We start from the raw sequence: 15050 nt of genomic DNA, 5'->3' as shown, positions 1-15050 counted from the left end.
AAAAAAAAAAAAAAAAAAAAAAAAAAAAAAAAAAAAAAAAAAAAGACATATAAAATGCCCCTGGGGTTTTTCTTTTTTTGTCTAGTTTGTGAATTTATTTCAGTGGTATAAGAGCTCTTGAGGTTAATTCCTTACCTGTATGTGCTTAGGTTATGTTCATCTGAAAGAAAACTTAAGAAATTATGTGGTAAACTATAATACAGAAGTTTATTTTTCTCTTGAGTAAACAATATTTGGAGGTTCTGGTCCAGGGCTGGTGTGGCAGCTCCACAAACATCAGAAACTCAGATCAATTCCTTCTTGTGGCTTGGTCATCCTTAACATGGGGCTTCTACCTCATGATCCAAGATAGCTGCTTCTGCTCGAGCAATCACATGCATATTCCTTTCCAGCAGAAAAGGATAAGAGGTAACAGGGTGCAACCTCCTGCCTCTGAATGGCACTTCTTCTTATAACTTACACACATGGCCATACCTGGCTATAAGGGAGGCTGGGAAATATAGCTTATATTTCAGGGAGTTGTTTGCCCAGCAAAAATCAGGGGTTCTGTGGCAAAGAAGACAGAGAACAGATGTTGGGGAATAGTTAGCAGTCTCTGGCACACCTTGGTATTTCTCCATTCCACGTGGGAAAGATGGCCATGTACTTTCTGGTACTCTGCTCCAGGTGACCTTGTTCTTGTATGTTACATGTTCTTGTGTGTTACTTTTTTTTTTTTTTTTTTTTTTTTTTTTTTTTTTTTTTTTTTTTTTGAGATGGGGTCTTGTTCTGTTGCCCAGGCTAGAATGCAGTGGCACAATCTCAGCTCACTGCAACCTCTGCCTCCCAGGTTCAAGCAATTCTCTTGCCTCAGCCTCCTGAGTAGCTGGGATTACAGGTGCGTGCCACCACGCCCATCTAATTTTTCTATTTTTAGTAGAGACAGGGTTTCACCATGTTGGCCAGGCTGGTCTCAAACTCCTGACCTCAAGTGACCACCTGCCTCAACCTCCCAAAGTGTGAGATTATAGCCATGAGTCACTGTGCCCGGCCTTGTGTGTTACTCTTAACTCCTCAACTTAAGTTGAGTTTCTCTTAACTCCTCTTACTCTAAGAGCAAGATTCAGGCCTCCAGAACAAAGCCCTTAGCCTGACATTCAGAGCCCTCGACCACTGGGTCTCAGGAACTGCCACAGCCCTGTGCAGCCTGTGTCCAGCCTCTTGGAGCCACCTGCCTGCTCCATTCCTTGCCTCCACAGACTGTTCCCTCTGCCTGAAACCCTCCCAGACCTCCGATGCCAGGGGCAGTCCTATCCAACCTCGAAGACCCAGTGCTGAGGCATTGCTCTGTCAGTGCAACCTTGCAGGGCCTCGCTGGGGGAGAATCAGAATCCCTTTCTCCTGCCCTCCCTTGGGCTTCCGGAGCCTTCTGTCATCCTCTATTTATAGTTCAAGTCAGGTGCCCCTGGACACGTTGCTGGGAGGGAAGGGCCTCAGCTGGGAGAGCCGGTTCTGTGACCTGCTAGGGAAGGGCTGGGATTTTCCAGGACGGCTCCTCTAGCCCTGTAGTCCCCCTGGCTACATCTGTCTACTGGGAGATGGAGTCCCCTACCTGGACAGCCTTAATCTGGTGCACCTGGTGGCTGCTTGTCTCCTTGGCTTTGCTGTGAGCCCTGGGGCCTGGGGATGGGCTTCTCTCCAGCCCTGGGCCTGCTCCTGCCTCTGCTGTGGTGAGGTGACCTGAGTAACGGGTTGGGTTAGGTGGTCTCTATGTTGGTAGGGGTCTGAGTAGGGTCAGGCTTGCTCTAGGGAAGGGTTCCTGTTGCAAGAGTTGGGTAGAGAGGGCAGGAACCAGCTGTAACTTTGCAAAGCTGTCCCAGGATGCTTGGCTTCCCTCCGGTTATCCTCCACCCTCCAGAAAGGCTAGCAGGGAGAGAAGAGCCCTGTGTCCCCATACTCAATGTCATTGTCACCTCCCCTCACTCAGCCCAGCCGGTCCCAGTCAGCTCCAGACCAAGTCGGAACACTCGGGAAGCTGAATCCTTTGACCTCCTCAAGCCATTGCTCGACATCCCCCAATCACAGCCTCCCCAACTCCCATCTCCAAAGGCCTCTCTCCTCCCCAGATCCCCGGCTGTCACCATCCTCATTCTTCTAACAAGCTGACAAACTTGAATTCTGAGCGAGCATGACCTGGGGTCATGCTCCCACTTACACGCCCACTTTCACATACAGACACCGACCCTAATGCCAAGGACATCCACTGGCTGAATGCCTCCTCCTGCCCTTTCACGAGCCCCAACACCCGGTCCTGACTACCTGCACCCAGCCCTGGACCCTCAAGCAACTGTAGGAACCCCCTCTACAAGACTCAGCCCTTTTGCCACCAATGGGACTTGCAGGCCCAGCTGACCAGCACCTTCTTGCCTGCTGTGGGCCATGTGACCGGCGGAATTCCACCACATCTGCCCTGAGCCTCACCTAAATCAGGACAAAGTTTAGGTATTCAGAATCAGATGGACCTGACTATGTGACCTTGGGCAAGTGACTAACGCTCTCTGAACCTCTGACATTTGTAGCTGACTCCTCTCTGAACCTCTGACATGGGCTCCCCAAGGGCCTGAGAAAGGGAACCAGTGGGCCCCACGTCCTCATGAGTTTGAAACCTCACCCTTCCCTCCCTTGCCCTTGGAAAGTGAGGGCAGGAGGCTCCTTCATGGGGGTGGCTAGAATGAGGAGGGAGGACCAGGAAGCCTCCTGACCTTGCCCCAGGAGCTGGCAGCCCCCAGTCCCACCTTACCCAGAGATCACCCAGGGAGACCACTTTGGCTGAGGGATGCAGGTGCTGGTGCCAACTAGGAGAAGCAGTCTAGGGCACCTCCCAGTGGACACCAAGGGAACGTCTACCCTGGCTGGCCTGTGGGACAGCCCTGTGATTTCAGCCCTTGGCCTGCAGTCAGGCTCCAGTACTGATCCCAGCACCAACAGTGGCAAATTCCACCTCATTTGAGGAATCTCAGTTTCCTCTTCCACAAAACAAAAATAATGATAACATCATCATATAAGACCACAGTGAGGCTTCCGTTGGGTGACTCAGGCGACCTGCCTTCCACACTAATGTTTTCCAGGTCTAGAGAGGCCAGGGCTTGCCTGGGGACCACAGTGAGCTGTGGTGAGGAGTCAAGGGTTCAGGCTGTCAGACTCCTGGTCCACTGCTCTTTCCACTCCTGGGAGGTGCCTCAATGTGACCTTGGACTCTCCAGGCCTATTAACTCCTCCGTGTGGCTCTGAAAGTTTTCAGATGTTTTAGTGCTATTAAAACGCCTGTCCCAGGAATAAGCTTACAAATGCATCCAATTAACCTTCTGCCAACAATTCTGGGATGTGATTTCTTTTCCAGCCTTTGCAGGGAGATCTCTGTTCCCATCTCCTTCCTGGAAGACAGAAGCGTTGTGTGAGCCCCTTGTGTGATGTCACCCTAGCTGGGGCCACTGGATGTTGGTCCTCAGCAGGGAGACTTTGGGTCCTCCACCAGGACCCAGGGTTGACCTGCACGGCCAGGCCCCGTGGCCTGGGTGGAACCTTGTTTCTGCTTCAGATGAGGAATTGCAGGGTTGAAGGTGTGGGGAGGAAAGAAACCTCCACAGTGGGGAAGGGGGCTGCAAAGGGAATCCCAGCCCCAGCCCCAGCCCCAGAAGACCCATTTATTTGCCCTCTAACTGTGGCGAAGGGGCCCTTTCTGAAATGCATGCAGCTCCCGAGTTCCTCTACGGTGGTATCAGGCTGGTGCTGGGCACTGAGTGGGGCAGCAGGGGAATTCAGCCACGTCAGGCGCTGTGGTTGTGCTGCAGGCTCTCTGTTTTCACTTAGGCTGTGTTTTCCTCTGGAGGTGGCTGGCCGTGGGGCCCCTGGAATTGTGGGCTGGAGCTCTCCTGCTCCCTCTGGCTGGGTCTCTATTGCTGTGGCCCCTAGAATCACCTCTTACAGCCTTGAAAGGCCCGGGGAGACTTGACCCTGGGGCTGGGAACCCTCGGGCGGGAGGGACGTGTTCATAAACACATGCACGCGGTGCCATACCAGCTTTTAGACAGACAAAGACGAAGACTGGGTGACCACACGACCTTCAGGACTCACACAACAACAACAACAACAACAACACACACATGCGCGTGCGCGCGCACACACACACACACACACACGGGTGAGGGGAAAGGAGAAGCATCGGCCGGGCGCGGTGGCTCAAGCCTGTAATCCCAGCACTTTGGGAGGCCGAGACGGGCGGATCACGAGGTCAGGAGATCAAGACCATCCTGGCGAACACGGTGAAACCCTGTCTCTACTAAAAAATACAAAAAAACTAGCCGGGCGAGGTGGCGGGCGCCTGTAATCCCAGCCACTTGGGAGGCTGAGGCAGGAGAATGGCGTGAACCCGGGAGGCGGAGCTTGCAGTGAGCTGAGATCCGGCCACTGCACTCCAGCCTGGGCAACAGAGCGAGACTCCCTCTCAAAAAAAAAAAAAAGAAAGAAAGGAGAAGCATCCAGGCAGGCCCTGAGGGAGGAGGGCAGAGAGCCAAGGGTGTGAACTGAGCGATAGTGGAAGCCATAGGGCTCCTGGGGAGCAGAGAAGGAACATGTTCCCGTCCTGACCAGAACGCCTTGCCCAAGGCCCCCACCAAGCAGTGGGGGGGTGGGGCGGGGGCGGGGAGTGAGGACAAGGGCCTGAAGCTGGTAACCTGCCCCTGGGCAGGATGGCTCTGGGAGGCGATGGAGAGGCTCACCCCCTCCCTGCTTCCCAGCTGAACTGGACTTTCACAGTCTCTCTGCTCACTGCCTCTTCCCACCCTCACCTTTCCCTCTTCTCCCAGCTCACCCAGCCCCTGCCTGCACTGAGGGGGACATACTCCCCAACACCTCCTTGGCTTTGCAGATGCTATCCCCCTTGCCTGGAATCCCCCTGCTGCCACCGCCTTTTGCCTTCACCCTACTCTCCTGACAAACACCAGCTCACTTGCAAGGCCTAGCTCAATGCCTCTTTCTCTGGGTAGCCTTCCCACCACCTCTCTCTTCCTGGCAGAATTCATCTGTGTCCCCGCCCCCGGTGCTCCTGGGGCCCTTGCACGGACCTCTGCTGCTCCAAAGGCTTCCTGCTGTAATACTCCGTGTGCACAGCTGAATCCCTGACTCGACTCTGCTGAGAAGGTTGTGCTTTCTTCTATTTTGTACCGAGGGCAACGGGAGGCATTGGAACAGTTTTAAAGGAGCTGCGCAACAGGATCGAATTTGTGCTTTGAAAGATCACCGGAGCAGCCGCGTGGCAGACGGAGGCAGGGAGAGGACAGAGCCAGGGCGAGGGCGCGGGAGGCTTCTGTCATTGTCCAGAATGGAGTCGCAGCCGTGGAGACGGAGGTGGAGGTGGAGGTGGGAGAGGTGGAAAGATTCCAGAGATATTTGGGGGAAAGCTTCCCCCTAGCCAGTGGTCCCCAAACCTGGCTGTGCACCCACATTCCCTAGGCAGATTTTAAAAAACAGGTTTCTGGGTTCTACTCAAGATGCACTTAAATGGGATCTCAGGGGCTAGAGCCAGAATCTGTTTTTTCTTGCTTTGTTTTTTGTTTCTTTTTCTTTAGACGGAGTCTCACTCTGTCGCCCAGGCTGGAGTACAGTGGCTCACTGCAACCTCTGCATCCTGGATTCAAGTGATTCTCCTGCCTCATCCTCTTGAGTAGCTGGGATTACAGGTATCTGCCACTATGCCCAGCTAATTTTTTGTATTTTTAGTAGAGAGGGGATTTCACCATGTTGGCCAGGCTGGTCTTGAACTCCTGACCTGGTAATTCGCCTGCCTTGGACTCCCAAAGTGCTGGGATCACAGGTGTGAGCCACAGGGCCTAGCCCATAATCTGTTTTTTTTTAAAAAATTATCATTATGAGGCTGGGCATGGTGGCTCACGCCTATAATCCAGTACTTTGGGAGGCTGAGGCGGGCGGATCACCTGAGGCCTGGAGTTCGAGATCAGCCTGGCCAAAATGGTGAAACGCTGTCTCTACTAAAAATACAAAAATTAGCCAGATGTGGTGGCACACACCTGTAATCCCAGCTACTCAGGAGGCTAAGGCTTGAACCTGGGAGGCGGAGGCTGCAGTGAGTCGAGAGCCACTGAGTCACTGTACTCCAGCGTGGGCGACAGAGCAAGTCTCTGTCTATCATTTTGGTGGAAAAAAAAGAACATATAACATAAAATTTATCATCTTAACCATCTTTAAGTGGACAGTTCAGTAGTGTTAAGTATATTCACATCATTGTAAAGCAGACCTCCAGAACTTTTTCATCTTGCAAATCTGAAACTCTATACCCATTAAACAACAGTTTTCCATTCTCCCTCCCAACCAGCCCCTGGGCAACCAGCATTCTACTTCTGTTTCTATGGATTTGACTGCTTTAGATACTTCATATAGGGGAGTCATACAGGATCTGTCTTTTCGTGACTCAGAATCTGTATTTTTAAAAAATTCAGTCGTCACAGTGGCTCACGCCTGTAATCCCAGCACTTTGGGAGGCCGAGGCAGGCGGATCACTTGAGGTTAGGAGTTCAAGACCAGTCTGGCCAACATGGTTAAACCCCATCTGTACTAAAAATACAAAAATTAGCCGGGTACAGAGGTTCCAGTGAGCCAAGATCGTGCCACTGCACTCCAGCCTGGGTGACAGACCGAGACTCCATCTCAAAAAACAAACAAGCAAACAAGAAACGAATCGCCAAGTACTTCTGATGCAGCTGGTGTATGGTCTGCAGTTTGGGAACCACTGTCCACCTGGCTCAAGCTGAAAGGTACCCTCTGCCTGTCTTTTTGCTCTTAGGAGCAAAATCAGATCCTAGCACCCCCAGAACCTGGGATGGGGGTTTCCTTTTGACCTCTGGGGAGAATTTTCTCCTAGACAGGCTTCTCTCAAAGTCTACTAGAGTCAGATCAGGTAGTAACTCCACACCCCACATTATTATTAATGTTCATGACCTACATTTATATCATGTTTTAGATGCTGCTACTCAAAGCGTGGCCTCGCATTCCTTGGAGCTGATTAGAAATGCAGGGTCTCGGGCCACCCCCACGGCTGAATCCGAATCAGCGCATTAAGAAGTTCCTCAGGGAATTCATGTGCGCGGTGCATTGCAGCGTGGGAGCACAGCTCCAGGGTTACAGAGCGGCATCTGGCGGGAGTTGGGGGAGGGAGGCCTGACCCCAGAGAGGAGAGGTAGCAGGAGAGGTAGCAGGAGAGGTAGCTGGAGAGGTAGCAGGAGAGGTAGCAGGAGAGGTAGCAGGAGAGGTAGCTGAGAGGTAGCAGGAGAGGTAGCAGGAGAGGTAGCAGGAGAGGTAGCTGAGAGGCTGGGAGGCGGCCCATGCTGACGTGAGCCTGGTTTGGTCTCTCTCATCCCACTGCCTCAGTTCCCATTAAACGAAGCTGTCCCCACGGACCTGTCAACGGCCTCCTGATGGCTTAGTCCCTGGACTTCTGTCACAAGTAGCCCTCCCAGGCCTCAGCCACCAATTCCCAGGGCTGCCTGGCTATGGGAAGATGGGTCTGTGCTTGGCTTTCTTATTCCACGGCTTGGCCTGCCACAGACCCTTCCGGCAGGGCACCTGCTCTTGTGACATCCCAGCAAATCCCATCCGTTTGCACTAGTCGCAACGGCTTATTGGGCACTTACTAAATGCCAGGGACTGAGAAAAGGACTCCACAGGCACCAGGTCATTTGGTCCTCACAAAATCCCATGAGGATGCTGCAAAGATGATCTGCATTTGGCAGACAAGGAAACCAAGGCTCAGAAAAGTAAAATAACTTGTACAAGCTCCCATAATGAATAAGTACTCAAGGTGGGATTTGAACTCTTGTCGGTCTGCCGGGCCTGAGTCCTTAACTAGAATGCCTCCATTTTTGCTGTTTTTATGGAGGACACTGAAGTTCAGTTTTGAAGTCTGCCCAGGGTCATATGGCTGTTAAGTGCTGGGCCTGGGGCTTGAACTCAGGATGGTGTATTCCCAAACCTCAAATTCTTAACTGCTGGGCTGGTTTCTTTATCCCAGGGGTCCCCAGCTCCCAGATTGTGGACTGGTACTGGTCTGTGGCCTGTTAGGAACTGGGCCACACATCATGAGGTGAGCGGAGGGCAAGTGAGAGAAGCTTCATCTGTATTTACAGCCACTCCCCATCACTCTCATTACTGCCTGAGTGCCGCCTCCTGTTAGATCAGCAGCAGCAGTAGATTCTCAGGTGCACGAACCTTACTGTGAACTGCACATGTGAGGGATCTACATTATGCACTCTTTTTTTTTTTTTTTTTTGAGGCAGAGTTTCGCTTTTGGTGCCCAGGCTGGAGTGCAATGACACGATCTCGGCTCACTGCAACCTCCGCTTCCTGGGTTCAAGCAATTCTCCTGCCTCAGCCTCCCGAGAAGCTGGGATTACAGGCGCTTGCCACCATGTCTGGCTAATTTTGTATTTTTTTTTAGTAGAGATGGGGTTTCTGTATGTTGGTCAGGCTGGTGTCAAACTCCTGACCTCAGCTGATCCATCCACCTCAGCCTCCCAGAGTGCTGGGATTACAGGTGTGAGCCACCGCTCCTGTTCTTATGCACTTCTTATACAGGTCCCTGATGCCAAAAAGTTTGGGGACTCCTGCTTTACCCCATGTTACAGATGTGGGAGCTGAGACAGAGATGCTGAGCAAGTCAGTCTGGGTGTGTGAGGGTCTCCTATTGCTGTTCTGTCCACTCCAATTCCAGCTGCCTGGGCTCACTCTGGCATCAACCTTCTCTGTCTGGGCTACCTCAGCAATAACCAGCACTGGGGGCTGAGTAATCCCTGCCCTGTGGGAGGCTGAGGCCGGAGGATCTTTTGAGTCTAGGGGTTCAAGACCAGTCTGGGCAACACAGCAAGACCTCGTCTCTACAAAAGATATAAAAATTAGCCAGGCGTAGTGGTGTGTACCTGTGGTCCCAGCTACTTGGGAGGCTGAGATGGGAGGACGGCCTGAGTCTGGGTGTTTGAGGCTGCAGTGAGCCGTGATGGTGCTACTGCACTCTAGCCTGCACGACAGAGTGAGACCCTGTCTCAATAAATAAATGAATTAAACCAACACTGATGAACCAGAGTCCTTGGAGCCACACCTGCAGCTTAGGATGCTCAGGAGCAGGCCAGGTGCGGGGGCTCTTGCCTGTAATCCCAGCACTTTGGGAGGCCGAGGCAGGCAGATCACGAGGTTAGGAGTTCGAGACCCGACTCGAACTAAAAATACAAAATAGAGTCAATAGATAATAGAGTCAGACCCTGTCTCTACTAAAAATGCAAAAATTATCCAGGCATGATGGCACGTGCCTGTAGTCCCAGCTACTCAGGAGGCTGAGGCAGGAGAAACACTTGAACCCAGGAGGTAGAGGTTGCAGTGAGCCGAGACTGCGCCACCACACTCCAGCCTGGGCAACAGAGAGAGACTCTGTCTCAAAAAAAAAAAAAAGAAAAGAAAAAGAAAAAAGAAAAAAAGAATGCTCAGGAGCTCAGCACAGTGGGGAGAAATGGAGACGGACACTTCTTGGCCCCACAGCTCCATGCCCCAAGTGGGGAGCCGACTGCACACCTGGCCACAGGAGGTGGTGAAGTGCACCAACTGCTGGCAGATCAGGAGGTGGTGGAAATGGGAACTGACAGTGTGGGTGGAACTTCTCACCCCTCTAGGCACTGCCAGGAGCCCACCACAGCTGGGATGGTGGCCAGGGCAGGATGGGGGTTGCAGAGCTCCTGGGATGGCCCTTGGCCAGCCGGGCAGGGAGCGGAGGGTCTGTGAGCTCCTTATTAGCTCTACAACTGCAGGTGAGTTGCTTAACCTCCCCAGACTTCACGCCTCATCTATAATGTGCCTCATCTATAATTTTTTTTTGAGACGGAGTCTTGCTCTGTTGCCCAGGCTGTAGTGCAGTGGCACAATCTCGGCTCACTGCAACCTCCGCCTCCTGGGTTCAAGCGATTCTCCTCCCTCAGCCTCCCAAGTAGCTGGGATTACAGGCATCTGCCACCACACCCAGCTCATTTTTGTATTTTTAGTAGAGACAGGGTTTCCCCATGTTGGCCAGGCTGGTCTCGAATTCCTGACCTCAGGTGATCCACCTGCCTTAGCCTCCCAAAGTACTGGGATTACAGGTGTGAGCCATGGTGCCTGGCTTACAATGGCTTCTTGTATGGCTGAGAGCCTTCAGAGCGTCACATATCTAAAGTGCCTAGCACCCAGTTCACATTATCACATGGGCTGGCCAAATCTAAGAGAGGCAATTTACACCTGGCTCCTGTGAGGGACAGGTGAATTATACAGTATATAGGAAAAATATGCAGTGCCGGCTACACAGTAAGCTGTATGTAAGTAATAGGTATTATCATTATTAGGAACAGGGACAGCTACATACTTTGCAGAGCCCAGTGCAAAATGAACTTGCGGGGCCCTTGCTCACACATCATGAAGAATTTCAAGGTGGCGACAGCAAAGCATTAAATCAAGCTCGAGCCCTTTGGAGTGTAGGGCCCTCTGCAGCTGCAAAGGCTGCACAACCATGAGGCTGCCTGTGCTTGGGACACAGGACACCAGAATTTTTTTTTTTGTTTTTTTTTTTTGAGATGGAGTATCGCATTGTCACCCAGGTTGGAGTGCAGTGGAGCAATCTCGGCTCACTGCAAGCTCCATCTCCCAGGTTCACGCCATTCTCCTGCCTCAGCCTCCCGAGTAGCTGGGACTACAGGCGCCCGTCACCACGCCCGGCTAATTGTTTTTTGTATTTTTAGTAGAGTCGGGGTTTCACCATGTTAGCCAGCCAGGATGGTCTTGATCTCCTGACCTCATGATCCACCCGCCTCGGCCTCCCAAAATGTTGAGATTACAGGTGTGAGCCACCGTGCCCGGCCCAGAATCTTTATAACGGGCTCGGCTGTCTGTCCTTGGGAGGGTTGCTTGTCTGCTCAATGCTGGCAATGAGTGAGGCTTTGGGTTCCATGCCTCCCGTGGTCTCCAGATTATTCTGGGAGAGCCCCTTATTACCTAGGAACTCCTAATAGCTGCTGCTCAGCCCAGCCCCAGATACATCTGTCTGGAATAAGAGAACAGGATCCTTAAGTGAGAGGGCAGAAGACCCTTTGAGGTCATCCCCTTCCCACCCCAAAATGGGGAGGACCTGCCAAGAACATGTGGGACCCAGTGATGGGGCAGGATGAAGACCCAGCCTCTGACTCCCAGCCTGGGAGCCCCATCTGGAAGAAGTAGCTCAGGCCTGATGAGGATGCCAGGGCTCCATGGCAGGAAGAGGGTGTGCTGGGGAGAAGGGGTATGGGGAGGACAGTGCCACACCTGTCAGCCTGGGCTGTCCCTGGAGGAGGGGAGGGAGGAGTTTTTGTTCTCTTGGCTTCTCTGTGTTTTTTTGCAGTGGCACAAATTGCTTTTGTAATAACAGGAAAAAACTATCAACGAACCTTCATTTAAGAAAAAGCACAGTGTTCTCATGGGAACCAAGAAGACAAGGCCTTAATGCAAAGTATATTCTGAGAGAAGAAAACAAGAAAAACAGAGACGATTGGATTACAGCAATTGCTCTTATAACTCCTCCCTGCCCACCCCCTCGATGAGAAGCTGGTTTGAAGGACTGAGTATCAAATCCCTGCTGAGCTCTGAGGTTCCAGGTGTGGATGGGGTGTGGGGACCACGTATGTGTCAGTGTGCATGGGTGTGACTATGTGAGCAACTGGGTGTGTGAGATTCAGGCCCAGTCGGCTTGTCCAGAAGCCAGGCCTGAGATGTCCTGGGGGTGCTAACAGGAGTAGAGAGATCCCAAAGGAACACAGGCTTTGAAACGAGGCAGAATTGAGTTGGAGTCCCAACCCCACCAACCCCACCTCTCTTCACCCCCCAGGCAGCGTAGAAAACAATGCCTGCCTCTCTCCAGGCGTCCTCGTGGAAGTGACAGAGTCTTTAAACCCTGCGTGGCAATCCCTGACGCACCGCCGTGATGCCTAGGGAAAACAGGGCAACCTGGAAACCCAACCACTTCCTTAAGATCGTCCAACTATTAGACGATTATCCAAAATGTTTCGTTGTGGGAGCAGACTATGTGGGCTCCAGGCAGATGCAGCAGATCCTCATGTCTCTCCGTGGGAAGGCCGTGGTGCTGATGGGCAAGAACGCCATGATGCGCAAGGCCCTCCGAGGGCACCTGGAAAACAGCCCGGCTCTGGAGAAACTGCTGCCTTGTTTCTGGGGGAATGTGGGCTTTGCGTTCACCAAGGAGGACCTCACTGAGATCACGGACATGCTACTGGCCAGTAAGGTGCCAGCTGCCACCCATGCTGGTGCCATTACCCCATGTGAAGTCACTGTGCCAGCCCAGAATACTGGTCCGGGGCCCGAGAAAACCTCCTTTTCCCACACTTTAGGTATCACCACTAAAATCTTCAGGGGCACCATTGAAGTCCTGAGTGATGTGCAGCCAATCAAGACGGGAGACAAAGTGGGAGCCAGTGAAGCTAAGCTGCTGACCATGCTCAACATCTCCCCCTTCTCCTTTGGGCTGGTCATCCAGCAGGTGTTTGACAATGGCAGTATCTACAGCCCTGAAGTGCTTAACATCACAGAGGAAACCACATTCTCACTTCCTGGAGTGTGTCGGCGATATTGCCAGTGTTTGTCTGCAGATCGGGTACCCAACTGTTGCATCAGTGCCCCATTCTATCCTCATCGGGTACAAAGGAGTCCTGGCCTTGTCTGTGGAGACTGATGACACCTTCCCGCTTGCTGAAAAGGTCAAGGCCTTCTTGGCTGATCCATCTGCCTTTGTGGCTGCTCCCCCTGTGCCGCTGCCACCATGGCTGCTCCTGCTGCTGCTGGTGCAGCCCCAGCTAAGGTTGAAGCCAAGGAAGAGTCGGAGGAGTCGGATGAGGATATGGGATTTGGTCTCTTTGACTAATCACCAAAAAGCAACCAACTTAGCCAGCTTTATTTGCAAAACAAAGAAATAACGGCTTATTTAAAAAAAAAAAGAAAGAAAGAAAAGAAAAAGAAAATAAAACAACATCTGCTTCCACAGTTGTGGCAGTGCGGTTTAAAGAAAAGGAGCAGGCAGAAAGAGCACACAGTAGTGAAGCACACCCCCAGCCTCTTAGAGGCCACGACAGCCTCAGAGCAGGCAGAAGGAGCACACAGTAGGTGTTCGGCCAGCGTGAAGCCCCCAGCCCCTGACAGGCCACGACAGCCTCAGAGCAGGCAGAAGGAGCACACAGTAGGTATTCGGCCAGCGTGAAGCCTCCAGCCCCTGACAGGCCACGACAGCCTCAGAGCAGGCAGAAGGAGCACACAGTAGGTATTCGGCCAGCGTGAAGCCTCCAGCCCCTGACAGGCCACGACAGCCTCAGAGCAGACAGAAGGAGCACACAGTAGGTGTTCAGGCCACATGAAGCAGGCCCCCAGCCCCTGACAGGCTATGACAGCCTGAGGCACAGGCTATGACAGCCTGAGGCAGGACCTCATGGTGATCTGTAACCTGACCCCAGAGGAGGACAGCAGGGAGGACGAATGGCACCCCAGGAGGCCACAGCCTGGCATCCCACCCTGTTACCCTCGTGCCCAGTGTCCAGGGGCTGCGGGTTAGCCATGGCCTGCCGCGGGGCCTTAGGAGAGACCCTCCAGCCATTCGGTGGAGCGTGGAGACCCCTCGTGGCCACACGGAGGACTGCAGCTGCAGCGTGTGACCTCTCGCCAGCAGCGGGGCTGCTCTACAGCCCTGGCAGAGCTCCGCGAACATTGCTTGAGCTCCTTTTTATTTTATTTTTATTTTTTGAGGCAGGATCTCACTCTCGCCCAGGCTGGAGTCCAGTGGCACAGTCTCAGCTCAACACAACCTCCGCCTCCAGAGTTCGAGCGATTCTCCTGCCTCAGTCTCCTGAGTAGCTGGGATTACAGATGTGCGCCACGATGCCTGGCTAATGTTTGTTATTTTTAGTAGAGACGGGTTTTCGCCGTGTTGGTCAGGCTGGTCTCAAACTCCTGGCCTCAAGTGATCCGCCCGCCTCGGCCTCCTAAAGTGCTGGGATTACAGGCGTGAGCCGCTGCACTCGGCTGCTTGAGCTCCCTTTAAAGTGCCAGGGTTTATGCTTGGTGTTATGGACAAAGAAAGGAAGTGATTCCCACCCCAGAGAAGCTACCACCGGGAGAGTTACAGAGGCTGGGCCGCCTTTTCCTACCTCCCACCCCTGTATACATCCATATAGAAGAGAACTCAGGGTTCAATCGGGGGACCTAGAGCAAAACACCCATTTTCCCATGCCTTGCTCCCCATATCAGCCTTATGGGGGTGGTACCCTGTAGAGTACCTGGAATAGTCAAGAGGTCAAAAATTCTTACGATTATTGAAGGTGTGAAAGGACAGGTAAATTGAAGCCAAGTGCAGTGGCTTATACCTGCAATCCCAGCACTTTGGGAGGCCAAGGTAGGAAGATGGATTGATCCCAGGAGTTCAAGACCAGCCTGGGCAAAATAGTGAGACCCCATCTCTACAAAAAATTAAAATTAAAAAGTGAGCTGGGTGTGGTGGCACCCACCTGTAGGAGGCTGAGGCGGGAGAATTGCCTGAGCCCAGGAGTTCTGAGGCTACAGTGAGCTAGGATCCTGTCACTGAACTCCAGCCTGGGTGACAGAGTGAGGCCCTCTCTCAAAAAGATGGTGGGGGCAGGCAAATTGGGTCAGAGTCATACTCCCTTGCTCCCCTCCAAGCAGTAGAAATTGCTAATACAATGCTTAAAACAAGGTTCATGATGTGCCAGACACTAGGAGAAGCCCTTTGCATGTGGTGCCTCATCTGATCCCTGGGGAGCAGGTACTATTCGCCTGGATGAGGAAGCTGATGCCCAGAGAGGTTTAGGCAATTAGGTTAAAGTGATAGATTTGGAATTTGAACCCAGGCCCACGTGGTTCCAGAGCCTAAGCTTTGGTGCACAAAGCAATGAGTGTGCCTAGCAGTGTCAGAGGTGTTTGAACCAGAGCAACTC

General features: G+C 52.6%; 1 pseudogene; it reads left to right on the top strand.

Moving 5' to 3' along the window:
* Window positions 1–4867: 4867 nt before the first annotated feature.
* LOC108533639 (60S acidic ribosomal protein P0 pseudogene) lies at window positions 4868–13041 on the top strand (annotated as a pseudogene).
* Window positions 13042–15050: the final 2009 nt, after the last annotated feature.

This window comes from Rhinopithecus bieti, unplaced genomic scaffold (genome assembly GCF_001698545.2).
Source record: "Rhinopithecus bieti isolate Rb0 unplaced genomic scaffold, ASM169854v2 scaffold_11488, whole genome shotgun sequence".
Taxonomy (NCBI): domain Eukaryota; kingdom Metazoa; phylum Chordata; class Mammalia; order Primates; family Cercopithecidae; genus Rhinopithecus; species Rhinopithecus bieti.
Note: the sequence above shows the minus strand (reverse complement) of the source record. Positions and strands in the feature narration are given on the sequence as shown.